At 47.6% G+C, this 17,905-nt stretch overlaps 24 non-coding genes across 24 annotated transcripts; 9 read left to right on the top strand and 15 right to left on the bottom strand.

Moving 5' to 3' along the window:
- Positions 1–553: 553 nt before the first annotated feature.
- Positions 554–625, bottom strand: TRNAW-CCA (transfer RNA tryptophan (anticodon CCA)). The gene has a single exon. It is a non-coding gene; the product is annotated as a tRNA-Trp (tRNA).
- A 248-nt stretch (positions 626–873) lies between these two features.
- TRNAN-GUU (transfer RNA asparagine (anticodon GUU)) lies at positions 874–947 on the bottom strand. Its single transcript has one exon. It is a non-coding gene; the product is annotated as a tRNA-Asn (tRNA).
- A 207-nt stretch (positions 948–1,154) lies between these two features.
- TRNAG-GCC (transfer RNA glycine (anticodon GCC)) lies at positions 1,155–1,225 on the top strand. Its single transcript has one exon. It is a non-coding gene; the product is annotated as a tRNA-Gly (tRNA).
- A 1,769-nt stretch (positions 1,226–2,994) lies between these two features.
- Positions 2,995–3,066, bottom strand: TRNAW-CCA (transfer RNA tryptophan (anticodon CCA)). Its single transcript has one exon. It is a non-coding gene; the product is annotated as a tRNA-Trp (tRNA).
- Positions 3,067–3,314: 248 nt separating this feature from the next.
- TRNAN-GUU (transfer RNA asparagine (anticodon GUU)) lies at positions 3,315–3,388 on the bottom strand. Its single transcript has one exon. It is a non-coding gene; the product is annotated as a tRNA-Asn (tRNA).
- A 207-nt stretch (positions 3,389–3,595) lies between these two features.
- TRNAG-GCC (transfer RNA glycine (anticodon GCC)) lies at positions 3,596–3,666 on the top strand. Its single transcript has one exon. It is a non-coding gene; the product is annotated as a tRNA-Gly (tRNA).
- Positions 3,667–5,435: 1,769 nt separating this feature from the next.
- Positions 5,436–5,507, bottom strand: TRNAW-CCA (transfer RNA tryptophan (anticodon CCA)). Its single transcript has one exon. It is a non-coding gene; the product is annotated as a tRNA-Trp (tRNA).
- Positions 5,508–5,755: 248 nt separating this feature from the next.
- Positions 5,756–5,829, bottom strand: TRNAN-GUU (transfer RNA asparagine (anticodon GUU)). The gene has a single exon. It is a non-coding gene; the product is annotated as a tRNA-Asn (tRNA).
- Positions 5,830–6,036: 207 nt separating this feature from the next.
- Positions 6,037–6,107, top strand: TRNAG-GCC (transfer RNA glycine (anticodon GCC)). The gene has a single exon. It is a non-coding gene; the product is annotated as a tRNA-Gly (tRNA).
- Positions 6,108–7,718: 1,611 nt separating this feature from the next.
- TRNAG-GCC (transfer RNA glycine (anticodon GCC)) lies at positions 7,719–7,789 on the top strand. Its single transcript has one exon. It is a non-coding gene; the product is annotated as a tRNA-Gly (tRNA).
- Positions 7,790–7,860: 71 nt separating this feature from the next.
- On the bottom strand, positions 7,861–7,932 carry TRNAW-CCA (transfer RNA tryptophan (anticodon CCA)). The gene has a single exon. It is a non-coding gene; the product is annotated as a tRNA-Trp (tRNA).
- A 248-nt stretch (positions 7,933–8,180) lies between these two features.
- On the bottom strand, positions 8,181–8,254 carry TRNAN-GUU (transfer RNA asparagine (anticodon GUU)). Its single transcript has one exon. It is a non-coding gene; the product is annotated as a tRNA-Asn (tRNA).
- Positions 8,255–8,461: 207 nt separating this feature from the next.
- Positions 8,462–8,532, top strand: TRNAG-GCC (transfer RNA glycine (anticodon GCC)). Its single transcript has one exon. It is a non-coding gene; the product is annotated as a tRNA-Gly (tRNA).
- Positions 8,533–10,285: 1,753 nt separating this feature from the next.
- Positions 10,286–10,357, bottom strand: TRNAW-CCA (transfer RNA tryptophan (anticodon CCA)). Its single transcript has one exon. It is a non-coding gene; the product is annotated as a tRNA-Trp (tRNA).
- Positions 10,358–10,605: 248 nt separating this feature from the next.
- Positions 10,606–10,679, bottom strand: TRNAN-GUU (transfer RNA asparagine (anticodon GUU)). Its single transcript has one exon. It is a non-coding gene; the product is annotated as a tRNA-Asn (tRNA).
- A 207-nt stretch (positions 10,680–10,886) lies between these two features.
- TRNAG-GCC (transfer RNA glycine (anticodon GCC)) lies at positions 10,887–10,957 on the top strand. The gene has a single exon. It is a non-coding gene; the product is annotated as a tRNA-Gly (tRNA).
- Positions 10,958–12,584: 1,627 nt separating this feature from the next.
- On the top strand, positions 12,585–12,655 carry TRNAG-GCC (transfer RNA glycine (anticodon GCC)). The gene has a single exon. It is a non-coding gene; the product is annotated as a tRNA-Gly (tRNA).
- Positions 12,656–12,726: 71 nt separating this feature from the next.
- Positions 12,727–12,798, bottom strand: TRNAW-CCA (transfer RNA tryptophan (anticodon CCA)). Its single transcript has one exon. It is a non-coding gene; the product is annotated as a tRNA-Trp (tRNA).
- A 248-nt stretch (positions 12,799–13,046) lies between these two features.
- On the bottom strand, positions 13,047–13,120 carry TRNAN-GUU (transfer RNA asparagine (anticodon GUU)). Its single transcript has one exon. It is a non-coding gene; the product is annotated as a tRNA-Asn (tRNA).
- Positions 13,121–13,327: 207 nt separating this feature from the next.
- Positions 13,328–13,398, top strand: TRNAG-GCC (transfer RNA glycine (anticodon GCC)). The gene has a single exon. It is a non-coding gene; the product is annotated as a tRNA-Gly (tRNA).
- Positions 13,399–15,151: 1,753 nt separating this feature from the next.
- TRNAW-CCA (transfer RNA tryptophan (anticodon CCA)) lies at positions 15,152–15,223 on the bottom strand. The gene has a single exon. It is a non-coding gene; the product is annotated as a tRNA-Trp (tRNA).
- A 248-nt stretch (positions 15,224–15,471) lies between these two features.
- On the bottom strand, positions 15,472–15,545 carry TRNAN-GUU (transfer RNA asparagine (anticodon GUU)). Its single transcript has one exon. It is a non-coding gene; the product is annotated as a tRNA-Asn (tRNA).
- Positions 15,546–15,752: 207 nt separating this feature from the next.
- On the top strand, positions 15,753–15,823 carry TRNAG-GCC (transfer RNA glycine (anticodon GCC)). Its single transcript has one exon. It is a non-coding gene; the product is annotated as a tRNA-Gly (tRNA).
- Positions 15,824–17,592: 1,769 nt separating this feature from the next.
- TRNAW-CCA (transfer RNA tryptophan (anticodon CCA)) lies at positions 17,593–17,664 on the bottom strand. Its single transcript has one exon. It is a non-coding gene; the product is annotated as a tRNA-Trp (tRNA).
- Positions 17,665–17,905: the final 241 nt, after the last annotated feature.

The raw sequence follows: 17,905 nt of genomic DNA, 5'->3' as shown, positions 1-17,905 counted from the left end.
GTGTAAAGGGACGCAGGGCGCAGAACTCTGCCCGTTTCACCCCAGCATTTAGGGGAGGACACAGAATCTGGGAAAGCCAGTGGGAAGGATTTTCCAGGAGGAGAGTTCAGTGAGATAATCTGAAACACAATAGTGCTGGTGATCTGGCGGGTGCATTCTGTGAACCACTTTTGTCGGGAGCAGCCTGCCATCATGCCCTGATAAACACAACTCTAGTCCCAAGCCAGTGACCTCAGCAAATGCAAAGACATTCATAGTTATAGTCTCCTGCATCTGATTCTTGCCATCTTCATGTGAAACTTTGGCGTTATCATGTCTGCTGCGCACACTTTGTTCATATGTGTACAATTTAAGTGTGTGCACCTGATCACTGTCTTGGGCAGAGCTCTGCCTGTGAACAACCCATGTGAAGCATTGGTGGTTCAGTGGTAGAATTCTCGCCTGCCACGCGGGAGGCCCGGGTTCGATTCCCAGCCAATGCAAGACTGCTTTCTTTTGACTTTGTTTTCGAAAGGAAATATATGACCTCAGTGGGGAATAAAATGGTAAGCAGTGACCCCGACGTGATTTGAACACGCAACCTTCTGATCTGGAGTCAGACGCGCTACCGTTGCGCCACGAGGTCCTTACACTTACAGCTTTCGGAGCCAGATCAACAAATGCTGTGGGCCTTTTGACTTATTTTCCCCTCCTCATATGCCTACAGTTGTATTACAGAGCTTGACCTTTTGTTTTCTATCCTAATTATGAAATTGACTGCAGGTGCCGAGAGAACGCAGAGAATTGAAATATTCAGGGAAAGGGTGTCCAGCAGGAGAGAGCAAAGGTATGTATCTGTTTTCCATTCAAGTGTTTCATTCAGGCAAAATAATACGTCCCTGGGTGGGCTTGAACCACCAACCTTTCGGTTAACAGCCGAACGCGCTAACCGATTGCGCCACAGAGACGAGTGACTACAGTATCTTTCCTTAGACTCAATATATATCTTGATATGTATGTGCCTGCCTGGAGCTTGTCTTATATAAGCCATCATCATGTGAAACTTTGGCGTTGTCATGTCTGCTGCGCACACTTTGTTCATATGTGTACAATTTAAGTGTGTGCACCTGATCACTGTCTTGGACAGAGCTATGCCTGTGAACTCCCCATGTGAAGCATTGGTGGTTCAGTGGTAGAATTCTCGCCTGCCACGCGGGAGGCCCGGGTTCGATTCCCGGCCAATGCAAGGCTGCGTTCCTTTGACTTTGTTTTCGAAAGGAAATATATGAACTCAGTGGGGAATAAAATGGTAAGCAGTGACCCCGACGTGATTTGACCACGCAACCTTCTGATCTGGAGTCAGACGCGCTACCGTTGCGCCACAAGGTCCTTACACTTACAGCCTTCAAGCCAGATCAACAAATGCTGATGGCCTTTTGACTTATTTTCCCCTCCTCATATGCCTACAGTTGTATTACAGGGCTAGGCCTTTTGTTTTCTATCCTAATTATGAAATTGACTGCAGGTGCAGAGAGAACGCAGAGGATTGAAATGTTCAGATAAAGGGTCTTAAGCAGGAGAGAGCAGAGGTACGTATCTGTGTTTCATTAAAGTGTTTCATGCCGGCAAAAAGGATACTTCCCTGGGTGGGCTTGAACCACCAACCTTTCTGTTAACAACCGAACGCGCTAACCATTTGCACCACAGAGGTTAATAACTGTAGCACAGTTCCTGAGACTCAATATATATCTTGATAATTGTGTGCCTGCCTGGAGCTTGTGTTATATAATGCGTCTTTATGCCATACAGCATTTCTCATTTGCTTAGTGTCTTGTTATTGTTGGACGTAATGATGAATAGACTACTGTCTAATGGTCTTAGAGCCAGTATTACTACCGGTCCCAGTGTATGAGACACATACATGACTTTTCTGTTGCCTGCTTAGCATAGCTCCCTGCTCCTCTGTAGGTGTGCTACCAGCCAGTAAGGCGTGTGCCTTGCCCATCAGATGTGTTATGTTAGACTTGACTTCTCTGTGAGCAAAGTCTCCCTCCCATAGCAGGTGCTTTCTCTGAACTCTTGACTTGTAAGACTGCTGGGAAAGGCCCTCCCTAGCCCCTCACTCAGATAGATACATTTACCTTCAGAGCTCAGCTTTGGAGAAAGAGATTGGGGAGAGAGCAAATAGGGGAAGGCCCATGGTGCACACTTTATTTTACATAAAAGCTGGGGCTTGTGGGAGGACAGGGACAAGAGGGTTCTCAGGGAAAGAAATCCCAGGAGTATTGATGGCTAGGCCCTGAAACACAACAATCCCGGATTGGCAAGGCACAATATGCCTGTGCAACAGGCCTGACCCTAGGCTTCCGGAGTTCTTGGTCACAAAAGTCTCCAGTGATCTAAGCCCGACCAGGGCTGTGCCCGACCAGGGCTGTAGGCCGCGTTGGGAGCGCGTTAGGGACGTGTAAAGGGACGCAGGGCGCAGAACTCTGCCCGTTTCACCCCAGCATTTAGGGGAGGACACAGAATCTGGGAAAGCCAGTGGGAAGGATTTTCCAGGAGGAGAGTTCAGTGAGATAATCTGAAACACAATAGTGCTGGTGATCTGGCGGGTGCATTCTGTGAACCACTTTTGTCGGGAGCAGCCTGCCATCATGCCCTGATAAACACAACTCTAGTCCCAAGCCAGTGACCTCAGCAAATGCAAAGACATTCATAGTTATAGTCTCCTGCATCTGATTCTTGCCATCTTCATGTGAAACGTTGGCGTTATCATGTCTGCTGCGCACACTTTGTTCATATGTGTACAATTTAAGTGTGTGCACCTGATCACTGTCTTGGGCAGAGCTCTGCCTGTGAACAATCCATGTGAAGCATTGGTGGTTCAGTGGTAGAATTCTCGCCTGCCACGCGGGAGGCCCGGGTTCGATTCCCAGCCAATGCAAGACTGCTTTCTTTTGACTTTGTTTTCGAAAGGAAATATATGACCTCAGTGGGGAATAAAATGGTAAGCAGTGACCCCAACGTGATTTGAACACGCAACCTTCTGATCTGGAGTCAGACGCGCTACCGTTGCGCCACGAGGTCCTTACACTTACAGCTTTCGGAGCCAGATCAACAAATGCTGTGGGCCTTTTGACTTATTTTCCCCTCCTCATATGCCTACAGTTGTATTACAGAGCTTGACCTTTTGTTTTCTATCCTAATTATGAAATTGACTGCAGGTGCCGAGAGAACGCAGAGAATTGAAATATTCAGGGAAAGGGTGTCCAGCAGGAGAGAGCAAAGGTATGTATCTGTTTTCCATTCAAGTGTTTCATTCAGGCAAAATAATACGTCCCTGGGTGGGCTTGAACCACCAACCTTTCGGTTAACAGCCGAACGCGCTAACCGATTGCGCCACAGAGACGAGTGACTACAGCATCTTTCCTTAGACTCAATATATATCTTGATATGTATGTGCCTGCCTGGAGCTTGTCTTATATAAGCCATCATCATGTGAAACTTTGGCGTTGTCATGTCTGCTGCGCACACTTTGTTCATATGTGTACAATTTAAGTGTGTGCACCTGATCACTGTCTTGGACAGAGCTATGCCTGTGAACTCCCCATGTGAAGCATTGGTGGTTCAGTGGTAGAATTCTCGCCTGCCACGCGGGAGGCCCGGGTTTGATTCCCGGCCAATGCAAGGCTGCGTTCCTTTGACTTTGTTTTCGAAAGGAAATATATGAACTCAGTGGGGAATAAAATGGTAAGCAGTGACCCCGACGTGATTTGACCACGCAACCTTCTGATCTGGAGTCAGACGCGCTACCGTTGCGCCACAAGGTCCTTACACTTACAGCCTTCAAGCCAGATCAACAAATGCTGATGGCCTTTTGACTTATTTTCCCCTCCTCATATGCCTACAGTTGTATTACAGGGCTAGGCCTTTTGTTTTCTATCCTAATTATGAAATTGACTGCAGGTGCAGAGAGAACGCAGAGGATTGAAATGTTCAGATAAAGGGTCTTAAGCAGGAGAGAGCAGAGGTACGTATCTGTGTTTCATTAAAGTGTTTCATGCCGGCAAAAAGGATACTTCCCTGGGTGGGCTTGAACCACCAACCTTTCTGTTAACAACCGAACGCGCTAACCATTTGCACCACAGAGGTTAATAACTGTAGCACAGTTCCTGAGACTCAATATATATCTTGATAATTGTGTGCCTGCCTGGAGCTTGTGTTATATAATGCGTCTTTATGCCATACAGCATTTCTTATTTGCTTAGTGTCTTGTTATTGTTGGACGTAATGATGAATAGACTACTGTCTAATGGTCTTAGAGCCAGTATTACTACCGGTCCCAGTGTATGAGACACATACATGACTTTTCTGTTGCCTGCTTAGCATAGCTCCCTGCTCCTCTGTAGGTGTGCTACCAGCCAGTAAGGCGTGTGCCTTGCCCATCAGATGTGTTATGTTAGACTTGACTTCTCTGTGAGCAAAGTCTCCCTCCCATAGCAGGTGCTTTCTCTGAACTCTTGACTTGTAAGACTGCTGGGAAAGGCCCTCCCTAGCCCCTCACTCAGATAGATACATTTACCTTCAGAGCTCAGCTTTGGAGATAGAGATTGGGGAGAGAGCAAATAGGGGAAGGCCCATGGTGCACACTTTATTTTACATAAAAGCTGGGGCTTGTGGGAGGACAGGGACAAGAGGGTTCTCAGGGAAAGAAATCCCAGGAGTATTGATGGCTAGGCCCTGAAACACAACAATCCCGGATTGGCAAGGCACAATATGCCTGTGCAACAGGCCTGACCCTAGGCTTCCGGAGTTCTTGGTCACAAAAGGCTCCAGTGATCTAAGCCCGACCAGGGCTGTGCCCGACCAGGGCTGTAGGCCGCGTTGGGAGCGCGTTAGGGACGTGTAAAGGGACGCAGGGCGCAGAACTCTGCCCGTTTCACCCCAGCATTTAGGGGAGGACACAGAATCTGGGAAAGCCAGTGGGAAGGATTTTCCAGGAGGAGAGTTCAGTGAGATAATCTGAAACACAATAGTGCTGGTGATCTGGCGGGTGCATTCTGTGAACCACTTTTGTCGGGAGCAGCCTGCCATCATGCCCTGATAAACACAACTCTAGTCCCAAGCCAGTGACCTCAGCAAATGCAAAGACATTCATAGTTATAGTCTCCTGCATCTGATTCTTGCCATCTTCATGTGAAACGTTGGCGTTATCATGTCTGCTGCGCACACTTTGTTCATATGTGTACAATTTAAGTGTGTGCACCTGATCACTGTCTTGGGCAGAGCTCTGCCTGTGAACAACCCATGTGAAGCATTGGTGGTTCAGTGGTAGAATTCTCGCCTGCCACGCGGGAGGCCCGGGTTCGATTCCCAGCCAATGCAAGACTGCTTTCTTTTGACTTTGTTTTCGAAAGGAAATATATGACCTCAGTGGGGAATAAAATGGTAAGCAGTGACCCCGACGTGATTTGAACACGCAACCTTCTGATCTGGAGTCAGACGCGCTACCGTTGCGCCACGAGGTCCTTACACTTACAGCTTTCGGAGCCAGATCAACAAATGCTGTGGGCCTTTTGACTTATTTTCCCCTCCTCATATGCCTACAGTTGTATTACAGAGCTTGACCTTTTGTTTTCTATCCTAATTATGAAATTGACTGCAGGTGCCGAGAGAACGCAGAGAATTGAAATATTCAGGGAAAGGGTGTCCAGCAGGAGAGAGCAAAGGTATGTATCTGTTTTCCATTCAAGTGTTTCATTCAGGCAAAATATTACGTCCCTGGGTGGGCTTGAACCACCAACCTTTCGGTTAACAGCCGAACGCGCTAACCGATTGCGCCACAGAGACGAGTGACTACAGTATCTTTCCTTAGACTCAATATATATCTTGATATGTATGTGCCTGCCTGGAGCTTGTCTTATATAAGCCATCATCATGTGAAACTTTGGCGTTGTCATGTCTGCTGCGCACACTTTGTTCATATGTGTACAATTTAAGTGTGTGCACCTGATCACTGTCTTGGACAGAGCTATGCCTGTGAACTCCCCATGTGAAGCATTGGTGGTTCAGTGGTAGAATTCTCGCCTGCCACGCGGGAGGCCCGGGTTCGATTCCCGGCCAATGCAAGGCTGCGTTCCTTTGACTTTGTTTTCGAAAGGAAATATATGAACTCAGTGGGGAATAAAATGGTAAGCAGTGACCCCGACGTGATTTGACCACGCAACCTTCTGATCTGGAGTCAGACGCGCTACCGTTGCGCCACAAGGTCCTTACACTTACAGCCTTCAAGCCAGATCAACAAATGCTGATGGCCTTTTGACTTATTTTCCCCTCCTCATATGCCTACAGTTGTATTACAGGGCTAGGCCTTTTGTTTTCTATCCTAATTATGAAATTGACTGCAGGTGCAGAGAGAACGCAGAGGATTGAAATGTTCAGATAAAGGGTCTTAAGCAGGAGAGAGCAGAGGTACGTATCTGTGTTTCATTAAAGTGTTTCATGCCGGCAAAAAGGATACTTCCCTGGGTGGGCTTGAACCACCAACCTTTCTGTTAACAACCGAACGCGCTAACCATTTGCACCACAGAGGTTAATAACTGTAGCACAGTTCCTGAGACTCAATATATATCTTGATAATTGTGTGCCTGCCTGGAGCTTGTGTTATATAATGCGTCTTTATGCCATACAGCATTTCTCATTTGCTTAGTGTCTTGTTATTGTTGGACGTAATGATGAATAGACTACTGTCTAATGGTCTTAGAGCCAGTATTACTACCGGTCCCAGTGTATGAGACACATACATGACTTTTCTGTTGCCTGCTTAGCATAGCTCCCTGCTCCTCTGTAGGTGTGCTACCAGCCAGTAAGGCGTGTGCCTTGCCCATCAGATGTGTTATGTTAGACTTGACTTCTCTGTGAGCAAAGTCTCCCTCCCATAGCAGGTGCTTTCTCTGAACTCTTGACTTGTAAGACTGCTGGGAAAGGCCCTCCCTAGCCCCTCACTCAGATAGATACATTTACCTTCAGAGCTCAGCTTTGGAGAAAGAGATTGGGGAGAGAGCAAATAGGGGAAGGCCCATGGTGCACACTTTATTTTACATAAAAGCTGGGGCTTGTGGGAGGACAGGGACAAGAGGGTTCTCAGGGAAAGAAATCCCAGGAGTATTGATGGCTAGGCCCTGAAACACAACAATCCCGGATTGGCAAGGCACAATATGCCTGTGCAACAGGCCTGACCCTAGGCTTCCGGAGTTCTTGGTCACAAAAGGCTCCAGTGATCTAAGCCCGACCAGGGCTGTAGGCCGCGTTGGGAGCGCGTTAGGGACGTGTAAAGGGACGCAGGGCGCAGAACTCTGCCCGTTTCACCCCAGCATTTAGGGGAGGACACAGAATCTGGGAAAGCCAGTGGGAAGGATTTTCCAGGAGGAGAGTTCAGTGAGATAATCTGAAACACAATAGTGCTGGTGATCTGGCGGGTGCATTCTGTGAACCACTTTTGTCGGGAGCAGCCTGCCATCATGCCCTGATAAACACAACTCTAGTCCCAAGCCAGTGACCTCAGCAAATGCAAAGACATTCATAGTTATAGTCTCCTGCATCTGATTCTTGCCATCTTCATGTGAAACGTTGGCGTTATCATGTCTGCTGCGCACACTTTGTTCATATGTGTACAATTTAAGTGTGTGCACCTGATCACTGTCTTGGGCAGAGCTCTGCCTGTGAACAACCCATGTGAAGCATTGGTGGTTCAGTGGTAGAATTCTCGCCTGCCACGCGGGAGGCCTGGGTTCGATTCCCAGCCAATGCAAGACTGCTTTCTTTTGACTTTGTTTTCGAAAGGAAATATATGACCTCAGTGGGGAATAAAATGGTAAGCAGTGACCCCGACGTGATTTGAACACGCAACCTTCTGATCTGGAGTCAGACGCGCTACCGTTGCGCCACGAGGTCCTTACACTTACAGCTTTCGGAGCCAGATCAACAAATGCTGTGGGCCTTTTGACTTATTTTCCCCTCCTCATATGCCTACAGTTGTATTACAGAGCTTGACCTTTTGTTTTCTATCCTAATTATGAAATTGACTGCAGGTGCCGAGAGAACGCAGAGAATTGAAATATTCAGGGAAAGGGTGTCCAGCAGGAGAGAGCAAAGGTATGTATCTGTTTTCCATTCAAGTGTTTCATTCAGGCAAAATAATACGTCCCTGGGTGGGCTTGAACCACCAACCTTTCGGTTAACAGCCGAACGCACTAACCGATTGCGCCACAGAGACGAGTGTCTACAGCATCTTTCCTTAGACTCAATATATATCTTGATATGTATGTGCCTGCCTGGAGCTTGTCTTATATAAGCCATCATCATGTGAAACTTTGGCGTTGTCATGTCTGCTGCGCACACTTTGTTCATATATGTACAATTTAAGTGTGTGCACCTGATCACTGTCTTGGACAGAGCTATGCCTGTGAACTCCCCATGTGAAGCATTGGTGGTTCAGTGGTAGAATTCTCGCCTGCCACGCGGGAGGCCCGGGTTCGATTCCCGGCCAATGCAAGGCTGCGTTCCTTTGACTTTGTTTTCGAAAGGAAATATATGAACTCAGTGGGGAATAAAATGGTAAGCAGTGACCCCGACGTGATTTGACCACGCAACCTTCTGATCTGGAGTCAGACGCGCTACCGTTGCGCCACAAGGTCCTTACACTTACAGCCTTCAAGCCAGATCAACAAATGCTGATGGCCTTTTGACTTATTTTCCCCTCCTCATATGCCTACAGTTGTATTACAGGGCTAGGCCTTTTGTTTTCTATCCTAATTATGAAATTGACTGCAGGTGCAGAGAGAACGCAGAGGATTGAAATGTTCAGATAAAGGGTCTTAAGCAGGAGAGAGCAGAGGTACGTATCTGTGTTTCATTAAAGTGTTTCATGCCGGCAAAAAGGATACTTCCCTGGGTGGGCTTGAACCACCAACCTTTCTGTTAACAACCAAACGCGCTAACCATTTGCACCACAGAGGTTAATAACTGTAGCACCGTTCCTGAGACTCAATATATATCTTGATAATTGTGTGCCTGCCTGGAGCTTGTGTTATATAATGCGTCTTTATGCCATACAGCATTTCTCATTTGCTTAGTGTCTTGTTATTGTTGGACGTAATGATGAATAGACTACTGTCTAATGGTCTTAGAGCCAGTATTACTACCGGTCCCAGTGTATGAGACACATACATGACTTTTCTGTTGCCTGCTTAGCATAGCTCCCTGCTCCTCTGTAGGTGTGCTACCAGCCAGTAAGGCGTGTGCCTTGCCCATCAGATGTGTTATGTTAGACTTGACTTCTCTGTGAGCAAAGTCTCCCTCCCATAGCAGGTGCTTTCTCTGAACTCTTGACTTGTAAGACTGCTGGGAAAGGCCCTCCCTAGCCCCTCACTCAGATAGATACATTTACCTTCAGAGCTCAGCTTTGGAGAAAGAGATTGGGGAGAGAGCAAATAGGGGAAGGCCCATGGTGCACACTTTATTTTACATAAAAGCTGGGGCTTGTGGGAGGACAGGGACAAGAGGGTTCTCAGGGAAAGAAATCCCAGGAGTATTGATGGCTAGGCCCTGAAACACAACAATCCCGGATTGGCAAGGCACAATATGCCTGTGCAACAGGCCTGACCCTAGGCTTCCGGAGTTCTTGGTCACAAAAGGCTCCAGTGATCTAAGCCCGACCAGGGCTGTAGGCCGCGTTGGGAGCGCGTTAGGGACGTGTAAAGGGACGCAGGGCGCAGAACTCTGCCCGTTTCACCCCAGCATTTAGGGGAGGACACAGAATCTGGGAAAGCCAGTGGGAAGGATTTTCCAGGAGGAGAGTTCAGTGAGATAATCTGAAACACAATAGTGCTGGTGATCTGGCGGGTGCATTCTGTGAACCACTTTTGTCGGGAGCAGCCTGCCATCATGCCCTGATAAACACAACTCTAGTCCCAAGCCAGTGACCTCAGCAAATGCAAAGACATTCATAGTTATAGTCTCCTGCATCTGATTCTTGCCATCTTCATGTGAAACGTTGGCGTTATCATGTCTGCTGCGCACACTTTGTTCATATGTGTACAATTTAAGTGTGTGCACCTGATCACTGTCTTGGGCAGAGCTCTGCCTGTGAACAACCCATGTGAAGCATTGGTGGTTCAGTGGTAGAATTCTCGCCTGCCACGGGGGAGGCCTGGGTTCGATTCCCAGCCAATGCAAGACTGCTTTCTTTTGACTTTGTTTTCGAAAGGAAATATATGACCTCAGTGGGGAATAAAATGGTAAGCAGTGACCCCGACGTGATTTGAACACGCAACCTTCTGATCTGGAGTCAGACGCGCTTCCGTTGCGCCACGAGGTCCTTACACTTACAGCTTTCGGAGCCAGATCAACAAATGCTGTGGGCCTTTTGACTTATTTTCCCCTCCTCATATGCCTACAGTTGTATTACAGAGCTTGACCTTTTGTTTTCTATCCTAATTATGAAATTGACTGCAGGTGCCGAGAGAACGCAGAGAATTGAAATATTCAGGGAAAGGGTGTCCAGCAGGAGAGAGCAAAGGTATGTATCTGTTTTCCATTCAAGTGTTTCATTCAGGCAAAATAATACGTCCCTGGGTGGGCTTGAACCACCAACCTTTCGGTTAACAGCCGAACGCGCTAACCGATTGCGCCACAGAGACGAGTGACTACAGCATCTTTCCTTAGACTCAATATATATCTTGATATGTATGTGCCTGCCTGGAGCTTGTCTTATATAAGCCATCATCATGTGAAACTTTGGCGTTGTCATGTCTGCTGCGCACACTTTGTTCATATGTGTACAATTTAAGTGTGTGCACCTGATCACTGTCTTGGACAGAGCTATGCCTGTGAACTCCCCATGTGAAGCATTGGTGGTTCAGTGGTAGAATTCTCGCCTGCCACGCGGGAGGCCCGGGTTCGATTCCCGGCCAATGCAAGGCTGCGTTCCTTTGACTTTGTTTTCGAAAGGAAATATATGAACTCAGTGGGGAATAAAATGGTAAGCAGTGACCCCGACGTGATTTGACCACGCAACCTTCTGATCTGGAGTCAGACGCGCTACCGTTGCGCCACAAGGTCCTTACACTTACAGCCTTCAAGCCAGATCAACAAATGCTGATGGCCTTTTGACTTATTTTCCCCTCCTCATATGCCTACAGTTGTATTACAGGGCTAGGCCTTTTGTTTTCTATCCTAATTATGAAATTGACTGCAGGTGCAGAGAGAACGCAGAGGATTGAAATGTTCAGATAAAGGGTCTTAAGCAGGAGAGAGCAGAGGTACGTATCTGTGTTTCATTAAAGTGTTTCATGCAGGCAAAAAGGATACTTCCCTGGGTGGGCTTGAACCAACAACCTTTCTGTTAACAACCGAACGGGCTAACCATTTGCACCACAGAGGTTAATAACTGTAGCACAGTTCCTGAGACTCAATATATATCTTGATAATTGTGTGCCTGCCTGGAGCTTGTGTTATATAATGCATCTTTATGCCATACAGCATTTCTCATTTGCTTAGTGTCTTGTTATTGTTGGACGTAATGATGAATAGACTACTGTCTAATGGTCTTAGAGCCAGTATTACTACCGGTCCCAGTGTATGAGACACATACATGACTTTTCTGTTGCCTGCTTAGCATAGCTCCCTGCTCCTCTGTAGGTGTGCTACCAGCCAGTAAGGCGTGTGCCTTGCCCATCAGATGTGTTATGTTAGACTTGACTTCTCTGTGAGCAAAGTCTCCCTCCCATAGCAGGTGCTTTCTCTGAACTCTTGACTTGTAAGACTGCTGGGAAAGGCCCTCCCTAGCCCCTCACTCAGATAGATACATTTACCTTCAGAGCTCAGCTTTGGAGAAAGAGATTGGGGGGAGAGCAAATAGGGGAAGGCCCATGGTGCACACTTTATTTTACATAAAAGCTGGGGCTTGTGGGAGGACAGGGACAAGAGGGTTCTCAGGGAAAGAAATCCCAGGAGTATTGATGGCTAGGCCCTGAAACACAACAATCCCGGATTGGCAAGGCACATTATGCCTGTGCAACAGGCCTGACCCTAGGCTTCCGGAGTTCTTGGTCACAAAAGGCTCCAGTGATCTAAGCCCGACCAGGGCTGTGCCCGACCAGGGCTGTAGGCCGCGTTGGGAGCGCGTTAGGGACGCGTAAAGGGACGCAGGGCGCAGAACTCTGCCCGTTTCACCCCAGCATTTAGGGGAGGACACAGAATCTGGGAAAGCCAGTGGGAAGGATTTTCCAGGAGGAGAGTTCAGTGAGATAATCTGAAACACAATAGTGCTGGTGATCTGGCGGGTGCATTCTGTGAACCACTTTTGTCGGGAGCAGCCTGCCATCATGCCCTGATAAACACAACTCTAGTCCCAAGCCAGTGACCTCAGCAAATGCAAAGACATTCATAGTTATAGTCTCCTGCATCTGATTCTTGCCATCTTCATGTGAAACGTTGGCGTTATCATGTCTGCTGCGCACACTTTGTTCATATGTGTACAATTTAAGTGTGTGCACCTGATCACTGTCTTGGGCAGAGCTCTGCCTGTGAACAACCCATGTGAAGCATTGGTGGTTCAGTGGTAGAATTCTCGCCTGCCACGTGGGAGGCCTGGGTTCGATTCCCAGCCAATGCAAGACTGCTTTCTTTTGACTTTGTTTTCGAAAGGAAATATATGACCTCAGTGGGGAATAAAATGGTAAGCAGTGACCCCGACGTGATTTGAACACGCAACCTTCTGATCTGGAGTCAGACGCGCTTCCGTTGCGCCACGAGGTCCTTACACTTACAGCTTTCGGAGCCAGATCAACAAATGCTGTGGGCCTTTTGACTTATTTTCCCCTCCTCATATGCCTACAGTTGTATTACAGAGCTTGACCTTTTGTTTTCTATCCTAATTATGAAATTGACTGCAGGTGCCGAGAGAACGCAGAGAATTGAAATATTCAGGGAAAGGGTGTCCAGCAGGAGAGAGCAAAGGTATGTATCTGTTTTCCATTCAAGTGTTTCATTCAGGCAAAATAATACGTCCCTGGGTGGGCTTGAACCACCAACCTTTCGGTTAACAGCCGAACGCGCTAACCGATTGCGCCACAGAGACGAGTGACTACAGCATCTTTCCTTAGACTCAATATATATCTTGATATGTATGTGCCTGCCTGGAGCTTGTCTTATATAAGCCATCATCATGTGAAACTTTGGCGTTGTCATGTCTGCTGCGCACACTTTGTTCATATGTGTACAATTTAAGTGTGTGCACCTGATCACTGTCTTGGACAGAGCTATGCCTGTGAACTCCCCTTGTGAAGCATTGGTGGTTCAGTGGTAGAATTCTCGCCTGCCACGCGGGAGGCCCGGGTTCGATTCCCGGCCAATGCAAGGCTGTGTTCCTTTGACTTTGTTTTCGAAAGGAAATATATGAACTCAGTGGGGAATAAAATGGTAAGCAGTGACCCCGACGTGATTTGACCACGCAACCTTCTGATCTGGAGTCAGACGCGCTACCGTTGCGCCACAAGGTCCTTACACTTACAGCCTTCAAGCCAGATCAACAAATGCTGATGGCCTTTTGACTTATTTTCCCCTCCTCATATGCCTACAGTTGTATTACAGGGCTAGGCCTTTTGTTTTCTATCCTAATTATGAAATTGACTGCAGGTGCAGAGAGAACGCAGAGGATTGAAATGTTCAGATAAAGGGTCTTAAGCAGGAGAGAGCAGAGGTACGTATCTGTGTTTCATTAAAGTGTTTCATGCCGGCAAAAAGGATACTTCCCTGGGTGGGCTTGAACCACCAACCTTTCTGTTAACAACCGAACGCGCTAACCATTTGCACCACAGAGGTTAATAACTGTAGCACAGTTCCTGAGACTCAATATATATCTTGATAATTGTGTGCCTGCCTGGAGCTTGTGTTATATAATGCGTCTTTATGCCATACAGCATTTCTCATTTGCTTAGTGTCTTGTTATTGTTGGACGTAATGATGAATAGACTACTGTCTAATGGTCTTAGAGCCAGTATTACTACCGGTCCCAGTGTATGAGACACATACATGACTTTTCTGTTGCCTGCTTAGCATAGCTCCCTGCTCCTCTGTAGGTGTGCTACCAGCCAGTAAGGCGTGTGCCTTGCCCATCAGATGTGTTATGTTAGACTTGACTTCTCTGTGAGCAAAGTCTCCCTCCCATAGCAGGTGCTTTCTCTGAACTCTTGACTTGTAAGACTGCTGGGAAAGGCCCTCCCTAGCCCCTCACTCAGATAGATACATTTACCTTCAGAGCTCAGCTTTGGAGAAAGAGATTGGGGAGAGAGCAAATAGGGGAAGGCCCATGGTGCACACTTTATTTTACATAAAAGCTGGGGCTTGTGGGAGGACAGGGACAAGAGGGTTCTCAGGGAAAGAAATCCCAAGAGTATTGATGGCTAGGCCCTGAAACACAACAATCCCGGATTGGCAAGGCACAATATGCCTGTGCAACAGGCCTGACCCTAGGCTTCCGGAGTTCTTGGTCACAAAAGGCTCCAGTGATCTAAGCCCGACCAGGGCTGTAGGCCGCGTTGGGAGCGCGTTAGGGACGTGTAAAGGGACGCAGGGCGCAGAACTCTGCCCGTTTCACCCCAGCATTTAGGGGAGGACACAGAATCTGGGAAAGCCAGTGGGAAGGATTTTCCAGGAGGAGAGTTCAGTGAGATAATCTGAAACACAATAGTGCTGGTGATCTGGCGGGTGCATTCTGTGAACCACTTTTGTCGGGAGCAGCCTGCCATCATGCCCTGATAAACACAACTCTAGTCCCAAGCCAGTGACCTCAGCAAATGCAAAGACATTCATAGTTATAGTCTCCTGCATCTGATTCTTGCCATCTTCATGTGAAACGTTGGCGTTATCATGTCTGCTGCGCACACTTTGTTCATATGTGTACAATTTAAGTGTGTGCACCTGATCACTGTCTTGGGCAGAGCTCTGCCTGTGAACAACCCATGTGAAGCATTGGTGGTTCAGTGGTAGAATTCTCGCCTGCCACGCGGGAGGCCCGGGTTCGATTCCCAGCCAATGCAAGACTGCTTTCTTTTGACTTTGTTTTCGAAAGGAAATATATGACCTCAGTGGGGAATAAAATGGTAAGCAGTGACCCCGACGTGATTTGAACACGCAACCTTCTGATCTGGAGTCAGACGCGCTACCGTTGCGCCACGAGGTCCTTACACTTACAGCTTTCGGAGCCAGATCAACAAATGCTGTGGGCCTTTTGACTTATTTTCCCCTCCTCATATGCCTACAGTTGTATTACAGAGCTTGACCTTTTGTTTTCTATCCTAATTATGAAATTGACTGCAGGTGCCGAGAGAACGCAGAGAATTGAAATATTCAGGGAAAGGGTGTCCAGCAGGAGAGAGCAAAGGTATGTATCTGTTTTCCATTCAAGTGTTTCATTCAGGCAAAATAATACGTCCCTGGGTGGGCTTGAACCACCAACCTTTCGGTTAACAGCCGAACGCGCTAACCGATTGCGCCACAGAGACGAGTGACTACAGCATCTTTCCTTAGACTCAATATATATCTTGATATGTATGTGCCTGCCTGGAGCTTGTCTTATATAAGCCATCATCATGTGAAACTTTGGCGTTGTCATGTCTGCTGCGCACACTTTGTTCATATGTGTACAATTTAAGTGTGTGCACCTGATCACTGTCTTGGACAGAGCTATGCCTGTGAACTCCCCATGTGAAGCATTGGTGGTTCAGTGGTAGAATTCTCGCCTGCCACGCGGGAGGCCCGGGTTCGATTCCCGGCCAATGCAAGGCTGCGTTCCTTTGACTTTGTTTTCGAAAGGAAATATATGAACTCAGTGGGGAATAAAATGGTAAGCAGTGACCCCGACGTGATTTGACCACGCAACCTTCTGATCTGGAGTCAGACGCGCTACCGTTGCGCCACAAGGTCCTTACACTTACAGCCTTCAAGCCAGATCAACAAATGCTGATGGCCTTTTGACTTATTTTCCCCTCCTCATATGCCTACAGTTGTATTACAGGGCTAGGCCTTTTGTTTTCTATCCTAATTATGAAATTGACTGCAGGTGCAGAGAGAACGCAGAGGATTGAAATGTTCAGATAAAGGGTCTTAAGCAGGAGAGAGCAGAGGTACGTATCTGTGTTTCATTAAAGTGTTTCATGCCGGCAAAAAGGAAACTTCCCTGGGTGGGCTTGAACCACCAACCTTTCTGTTAACAACCGAACGCGCTAACCATTTGCACCACAGAGGTTAATAACTGTAGCACAGTTCCTGAGACTCAATATATATCTTGATAATTGTGTGCCTGCCTGGAGCTTGTGTTATATAATGCGTCTTTATGCCATACAGCATTTCTCATTTGCTTAGTGTCTTGTTATTGTTGGACGTAATGATGAATAGACTACTGTCTAATGGTCTTAGAGCCAGTATTACTACCGGTCCCAGTGTATGAGACACATACATGACTTTTCTGTTGCCTGCTTAGCATAGCTCCCTGCTCCTCTGTAGGTGTGCTACCAGCCAGTAAGGCGTGTGCCTTGCCCATCAGATGTGTTATGTTAGACTTGACTTCTCTGTGAGCAAAGTCTCCCTCCCATAGCAGGTGCTTTCTCTGAACTCTTGACTTGTAAGACTGCTGGGAAAGGCCCTCCCTAGCCCCTCACTCAGATAGATACATTTACCTTCAGAGCTCAGCTTTGGAGAAAGAGATTGGGGAGAGAGCAAATAGGGGAAGGCCCATGGTGCACACTTTATTTTACATAAAAGCTGGGGCTTGTGGGAGGACAGGGACAAGAGGGTTCTCAGGGAAAGAAATCCCAGGAGTATTGATGGCTAGGCCCTGAAACACAACAATCCCGGATTGGCAAGGCACAATATGCCTGTGCAACAGGCCTGACCCTAGGCTTCCGGAGTTCTTGGTCACAAAAGGCTCCAGTGATCTAAGCCCGACCAGGGCTGTGCCCGACCAGGGCTGTAGGCCGCGTTGGGAGCGCGTTAGGGACGTGTAAAGGGACGCAGGGCGCAGAACTCTGCCCGTTTCACCCCAGCATTTAGGGGAGGACACAGAATCTGGGAAAGCCAGTGGGAAGGATTTTCCAGGAGGAGAGTTCAGTGAGATAATCTGAAACACAATAGTGCTGGTGATCTGGCGGGTGCATTCTGTGAACCACTTTTGTCGGGAGCAGCCTGCCATCATGCCCTGATAAACACAACTCTAGTCCCAAGCCAGTGACCTCAGCAAATGCAAAGACATTCATAGTTATAGTCTCCTGCATCTGATTCTTGCCATCTTCATGTGAAACGTTGGCGTTATCATGTCTGCTGCGCACACTTTGTTCATATGTGTACAATTTAAGTGTGTGCACCTGATCACTGTCTTGGGCAGAGCTCTGCCTGTGAACAACCCATGTGAAGCATTGGTGGTTCAGTGGTAGAATTCTCGCCTGCCACGCGGGAGGCCCGGGTTCGATTCCCAGCCAATGCAAGACTGCTTTCTTTTGACTTTGTTTTCGAAAGGAAATATATGACCTCAGTGGGGAATAAAATGGTAAGCAGTGACCCCGACGTGATTTGAACACGCAACCTTCTGATCTGGAGTCAGACGCGCTACCGTTGCGCCACGAGGTCCTTACACTTACAGCTTTCGGAGCCAGATCAACAAATGCTGTGGGCCTTTTGACTTATTTTCCCCTCCTCATATGCCTACAGTTGTATTACAGAGCTTGACCTTTTGTTTTCTATCCTAATTATGAAATTGACTGCAGGTGCCGAGAGAACGCAGAGAATTGAAATATTCAGGGAAAGGGTGTCCAGCAGGAGAGAGCAAAGGTATGTATCTGTTTTCCATTCAAGTGTTTCATTCAGGCAA

The sequence above is a fragment of the Lissotriton helveticus genome, chromosome 1_2, assembly GCF_964261635.1.
Source record: "Lissotriton helveticus chromosome 1_2, aLisHel1.1, whole genome shotgun sequence".
Classification (NCBI taxonomy): Eukaryota; Metazoa; Chordata; class Amphibia; order Caudata; family Salamandridae; genus Lissotriton; species Lissotriton helveticus.
The sequence above is the reverse complement of the archived record's forward strand: the minus strand, read 5'-3'. Positions and strand labels throughout refer to the sequence as shown.